The sequence below is a fragment of the Elaeis guineensis genome, chromosome 13 (genome assembly GCF_000442705.2).
Source record: "Elaeis guineensis isolate ETL-2024a chromosome 13, EG11, whole genome shotgun sequence".
Taxonomy (NCBI): domain Eukaryota; kingdom Viridiplantae; phylum Streptophyta; class Magnoliopsida; order Arecales; family Arecaceae; genus Elaeis; species Elaeis guineensis.
Window position 1 is genome coordinate 9,523,974 of NC_026005.2, and position 6,274 is coordinate 9,530,247.

Below are 6,274 nucleotides of genomic sequence, written 5' to 3' on the forward strand. Positions count from 1 at the left end.
TTTTTTTGGCTAATAAGCTTGATATCGTTTCATTTCTTCTGAAGAATGTAATAAAATTCTTTGTTCAGTCTAGCTGAGATGTGCGACTCCGGGTTCCAAATCTTTGAACGGCTTTTGTTTGTTATGGATGATTTGTTCATATACTCTTTTCCAGTACTTGTCTTGAGTGTTACGATATGTGATTTGATGAAGTTCATATTTTGCTCTCTGATCATGTATTTTTTATATTTTTTTTAAATGTTCAGTCATGTTCGTCTGGTGTCTTATTGTTTCTGATAGGACATCCTGAGACAGTGAGACCAGAGAGTATAATTTCTTATGCTTCCAGGGATCCTCTGTTTGTATGGCTTCATTATGTCATGGTTTCCTTTTACAAACCCAAAGCCCTTTTATCATGATGTAAAACAAATAGGGCACTCACTAACAAAGTTATAAACAATTACGGGAAAGATAAACAATATGGAAGATAATGCAATACTGCGATGCCTATTTGAAGCGCTGAGGTCGTCCATGAGTGAACATAGTGGAGCTTAGGCTTTGAAGCCTGTGAATACTGTAACCATGTAGTTGTGTTCGAATTTTCTTATAGTTAGTAGAATAGAGTAATTCTTTGTCTACCGCATCTAATGGAGAAAAAATATATCGCTTCATCAGATTGTGCTACATAATGCAATTTATAAGATAACAGATATTTAATACAGTTTAGCTTTTTTTCTTAAATTTAGAAAGGATATAAACTAAATGTTATAATATATCGCCCTTTGCCTGCACGAGTATTTGCATATATCTAGCACGGCTTTCAGCCGGACCATCTGATCCACTTTCCACACTTTATCCCTAGATATTAAACAGATATTAAGACCAGCATCCATATTTATTTTAAAGAGAATTAATATAAATCAGATTTTAATTATATTTATATTTATTTTAAACAAGTATGAATATAAGTATCTGGTATCGAGATTGCACGTAATGCATATCTAGGTAAGGATCTAAATCATAATTATGAAACTCGCAAAGAGAACGACCTAGCCAAGGATTTAGATTATTAGTCTCATTGGATTTATATCAAATATATATTTGTAAATATATTTAAAATATAAAAATCAATAATTGTCTCTTTTATAGAGATCTTGTAAAAAAAATGTATATGTGTGAGAATATCGTATCATATATATTGATATGTTTAAATATTTTATACAATGAAGTTGGAAAAATTGATTTTTTTTTTTTCATAGTGAAAAGGATTGATTTCTATAAAAAAAATTAGTAGATGACGTATATATGGGCAATGTTATTTTTTTACAATATGAAAAAGTTTTAAAAAAATATAATAAAATATCAATATAGCTCGAAAAAAAAATGTTATCTCGTGATTGGGGACTACTTGCTGTTTTTAGCTTTGCTTCTCCTTCTTTTTTTTTTTTTTTTCTTGATAAAATAGATCATCGATAGAATTTTTGTATGAATATATTCAAAAAAAATAGAAAATAAAATATTTTTTAGTAGAGTAGGAATCTCACCAACATCTATCCAAATTGAGTAAGTGAGAATTCATGGATTGTTGGCCATGGATGGCCCAGAATCTAATTCCTGGCAATGCGAAACAGTTCATGGATTGTTCATGAGTTATGCGGAAAGCTACTTATATATTCTTGGTTAGTCTCATTTCTCGGCAACAATTTGGAGAATTATTAGGCAAATAGAAAAAAATACTACAGTTTATTTTTTTTTGATAATTGGGCAATGATTTTTGACGACTATTGTGATAACTCGGCCCATTAGGCCTAAAGTCCACTAAGCCCATCCAGATAAAAAAAAAAAAAAAAAGGGAAAGAAGACTTTCGATCGGAGTCTTCTCCTTCTCCGATTTTAATCAGGAATCAGAGTCCTAGGGCCATTAAAGAATCCTAGGACGAGCCCTACAAGAACCCCCCTCCTCTCCTCCAAAAGAGGACATAACAATCACCGACGATCGTCGGAGTTCCTCTCCAATTTTTTCGATTGAAGCCGCGGTGCCTCGACTCGTGCTTGCAGCGATTTCACATCGGTGGGAGTCATCAGAGGCTGTGGTAAGTCCTTCCTCCTCTTCTTCTCTTTTTTTCCTTCTTTTCCGTACCGGTGGGCACGACTGCCGGCGACAGGAGTCGTCAGATTTCGTCAGAAAAGGAAGCCCTGTTCGGCCTCTCCCTTTTCCTAATTTTTAAGGCACCGGCGGTCACCGCCGATCGCTGGCTCTGGCCTCTCCGAACCTGGGAAGATCGTCCCTTGCCGCCAGCCACCGTCGGGCAAGGTACGATCGTGAACGGTCGATCAAAGATAGGGGGACCTCTAGGTCCCCTGTTTCAGCCAAAGAAGACCACGGAAAAAGAAAAAAAAAGATATATATATATATATAATAATAATAATAATAAAAAGAAAAGAAAAAGAAAAAAAGAAAAAGAAAAGAAAAGAAAAAAATATATAATAATAATTATAATAATAATAATAATAATAATAATAAAAGGAAAAAAAGAAAAAGAAAAATAAAAGAAAAAAAAAATATATATATATATAACAATAATAATAATAATAATGAAAGGAAAAGAAAAAGAAAAAGAAAAAAGAAAAGAAAAGAAAAGAAAAATATATATAATAATAATAATAATAATAATAATAATAAATAATAAATAATAATAATAATACACATGAGAGAAAATTTCTCTCATCTCTCTCTTAAATCTTTCTCTCTCTAGAATTGGACTTCCTCTCTCTACTTTCTCTCTCTAAAAATTTTCTCTCTCTAAAAAAATCCTGTGGATCTCCTATTAGGCCATCTTCTCCACTCCTAGGGACCTATGACCTTAAATCAGTTTAGAACCGAAAGGGGGAGATTTATTGGACTGATCATCAAATCGGTCATCACCTTATATTATGTAATTTTATTAAATATATAAAATTTATTGATGATTTAATATTTTAAATAGAACTGTCCGATTCCTTTAAGAAAGATTAAAAGGTCCAAGACGATCAAGGTATGTAGATCTTACGCTCCTTATTTATTTTTAAATCTCCATGATTTTTATGCATATGATCTCTTATTGATGAAGTCATATTTTTTGTAAAATCAGGATCGGCATATGTGATATGAAAAAGCATATTTTATTATGAGCATTGATTGCATGAATGTATTTTATAAAAATTGCATGATTATGAAGCATGAGATTTTATTCTATGTATATGTATGGTTTAAGAAAAAGATATAAAAATTTTAAAAACTCTCAGATAGTTATGAATGAATTCCTTCGGAAAGGTCGACATTCGGAGTTAGCATCCACACGAAACATGGCCCTGTCAGTGGGTATAAAGTTGGCACATGAATTAAGAACTCTGTCGATTAAGAAACATGGCCCTGTCACGGGTATAATAGTAATCTTAGCACGAACATCTGTGAGCAATATTTTTGAAACATGATACAAATACATGACAGAAATGATTTATGATTCATGATTGAGAAATATACATGATTTATGCATGCATGATGAGCTTATAACTTATTTTATTATACACTCTATGAAATATTTATTTTTACAATAACTGTTATTTGCTAAATGATGCATTATCATAGAAAACTTATGCTTGATCCGGTAAGGAAGCGGAAGTCTACTTACTGAGCTAGTGTAGCTCATATTCTTTTTATTTTCTTTTTCTTGTTCAGAGAAATAAGGCTAGGACTGATAAAAAGAGAATCCAGACTTGAGAATCAGCAAAGCAAGCTTGGAAATTTTGTACTAGAAATTCAGTTTATGGATTGTAGCTATTATGAATTTTGAGGCTTGGATTATTTCATCTTTGGATTTAGATGCTCTGAACCAGTTTTGATTTAATTAAATATTTGAATTGAACTTTATTATTACATTTAGTTATGATGCACCTGTTATTATATTAAGAAGATGAAATTTGACTTCGTGTCATCGTGGGCCCATCCCTCGGTGGCATGGCCGTGTTATGTCCCGGATTCAGGACGTGACATTTTATGGTATCAGAGCCATAGGTTTAATCAAGAGTAGAACTTAAAACCTAACAGTGGGTAGTTAGGTTACGCATAGTTAGATTCTGACTTAAATTATTAACTATACTGCAGCTCTGTTATAAAATAATGTAATAATGTTGGCATTTGACTAGGAAGCGATGAGCGACAGGGAGGGCGAGACCTTGGCAAATATGGCTGCTAGGACAAGAGGAGCAAGAGGAGCAAGATTGACGTCGTGGGGAGCTGCCAATCAATCAGTTAAGCGGGCTCCTGACGCAGCAGCCACTCAGGCGGACATTGCTGGTGTATGTCAAGAGGTGGCTCAGCTTATCCAGCAGCAGGCACAAACTGCTCTTCGACCTACATTATCTACGAAGTCATACTACGAGAGATTTAGAAGGCTCAACCCACCTCTATTTGAGGATGGATCTGATCCAATGGCTGCAGAGACATGGATTCAAGATATGGAGAAGATGTTTGATGCCCTGCAATATCCTGAGAATGCGAAGGTCGGATTAGCTGTTCCTATGTTAAAAGGAAATGCTGAGTTTTGGTGGACTGCAATAAAAGCTGCTTATGGGAATAATGATGATCAGCTCACTTGGGAAGAGTTCAAAGAGATATTTTATAATCAGTACTTTCCTAGGACAATGAGATTGGTAAAAGAAAATGAGTTTCTAGCCTTAAAGTAAAAGGATGATATGACTGTATTAGAATATGCTAACAAATTTAATGAGCTAGGCCACTTCTGCCCCCAGCTTATGGAGTTCGAAAGGAGTAAAGCCAACAGATTCGAATAAGGTTTAAGATATGGAATTCGATTCTGTCTGTCTTCTCATATTTTCAATAACTACAAGGACGTACTGGAGCGAGCTTTGAAAGTGGAGTCTGAATTGAAAAGAGCAGACCTAGAAAGAGGAGATAGAAAGAGATCGAGATCAGTAGAAAATCTAAGGGATCAGCAGAAAAATTTTAAAAATAATAACTATGATAAGAAGAAAAAATCTATATCCTGCTCATACTGTGGAAAAAATCATAATGGACCTTGTCTCAAGAGGATAGGAGCATGCTTCTTATGTGGCGAGAAAGGACATATGGCTCATGATTGCCCAAATAAGAAAAAAGATGGCTCTAGACCTAACAAACCAGTTGATAAAAAATATAAAGGAAATGCACGAGTGTTTGCTTTAAACCAGCAGGAGGCCAATGCAAGTGATCAAGTGGTGACAGGTACTATCCCAATCAATTCTATTCATGCTCGTGTGCTATTCGATTCTGGCTCTTCTCACTCTTTTATATCTCTCAAGTTTGTTACTTCTTTGAATTGTGTGCCTGAAAAACTAAATGAACCATTATATGTTAGCACATCTTTTAAAAATATTGTTGTTGCTAACATTATTTTTAAGAATTGCATAATCCAAATAGAAGAAAAAGAATTAGCAGCAGATTTGATTCAGTTAAACATGCATGATTTTGATATTATTCTTGAGATGAACTGGTTATCTTCGTACCATGCACATATTGATTGTTTTAGAAAAAGAGTGGTATTTTAAATTTCGGATGAACCGCAATTCTTCTTTCAAGGCGCAGTTCATAATACGGAACCCAAACAATCTTTGGGTATTATCTCAATCATGAATGCAAGAAAAGCTTTGAGGAAAGGAGGCAAAGCATTTTTGGCCCATGTAGTAGACGTCGAGAAGGAAAAGATAAAGTTGGACGATATCTCAATTGTCAAAGAATTTTTTGATATTTTTTCAGATGAACTACCCGGACTGCCCCCAGATTGTGAGGTTGAATTTAAAATTGATATCACACCAGGAACCAGACCTATATCAAAACCTCCTTATCAGATGGCTCCCGTAGAATTACGAGAATTAAAGGATCAACTACAAGAACTTTTGAATAAAAAATTTGTCTGACCAAGTACATCACCCTGGGGAGCTCCTGTGTTATTTGTGAAAAAGAAAGATGGGAGCATACGTTTATGCATTGACTATCGGGAGTTGAACAAGGTAACCATAAAGAATAAATATCCTCTTCTTCAAATAAATGACTTATTTGATCAACTTTAGGGTGCACAAATTTTCTCCAAAATTGACTTACGATCAGGCTATCATCAACTAAGAATTAGAGATGAAGATGTACCTAAGACTGTATTTAGAACCAGGTATGGCCATTATGAATTTTTAGTAATACCTTTTGGACTAACTAATGCACCAGCTATTTTTATGGATATGATGAACAGGATTTTCAAGCTGT

At 34.1% G+C, this 6,274-nt stretch overlaps 1 pseudogene; it reads left to right on the forward strand.

Moving 5' to 3' along the window:
• Positions 1-4,713: 4,713 nt before the first annotated feature.
• Positions 4,714-6,274, forward strand: part of LOC140853079 (uncharacterized) — a 16,963-nt pseudogene continuing 15,402 nt past the window's right edge.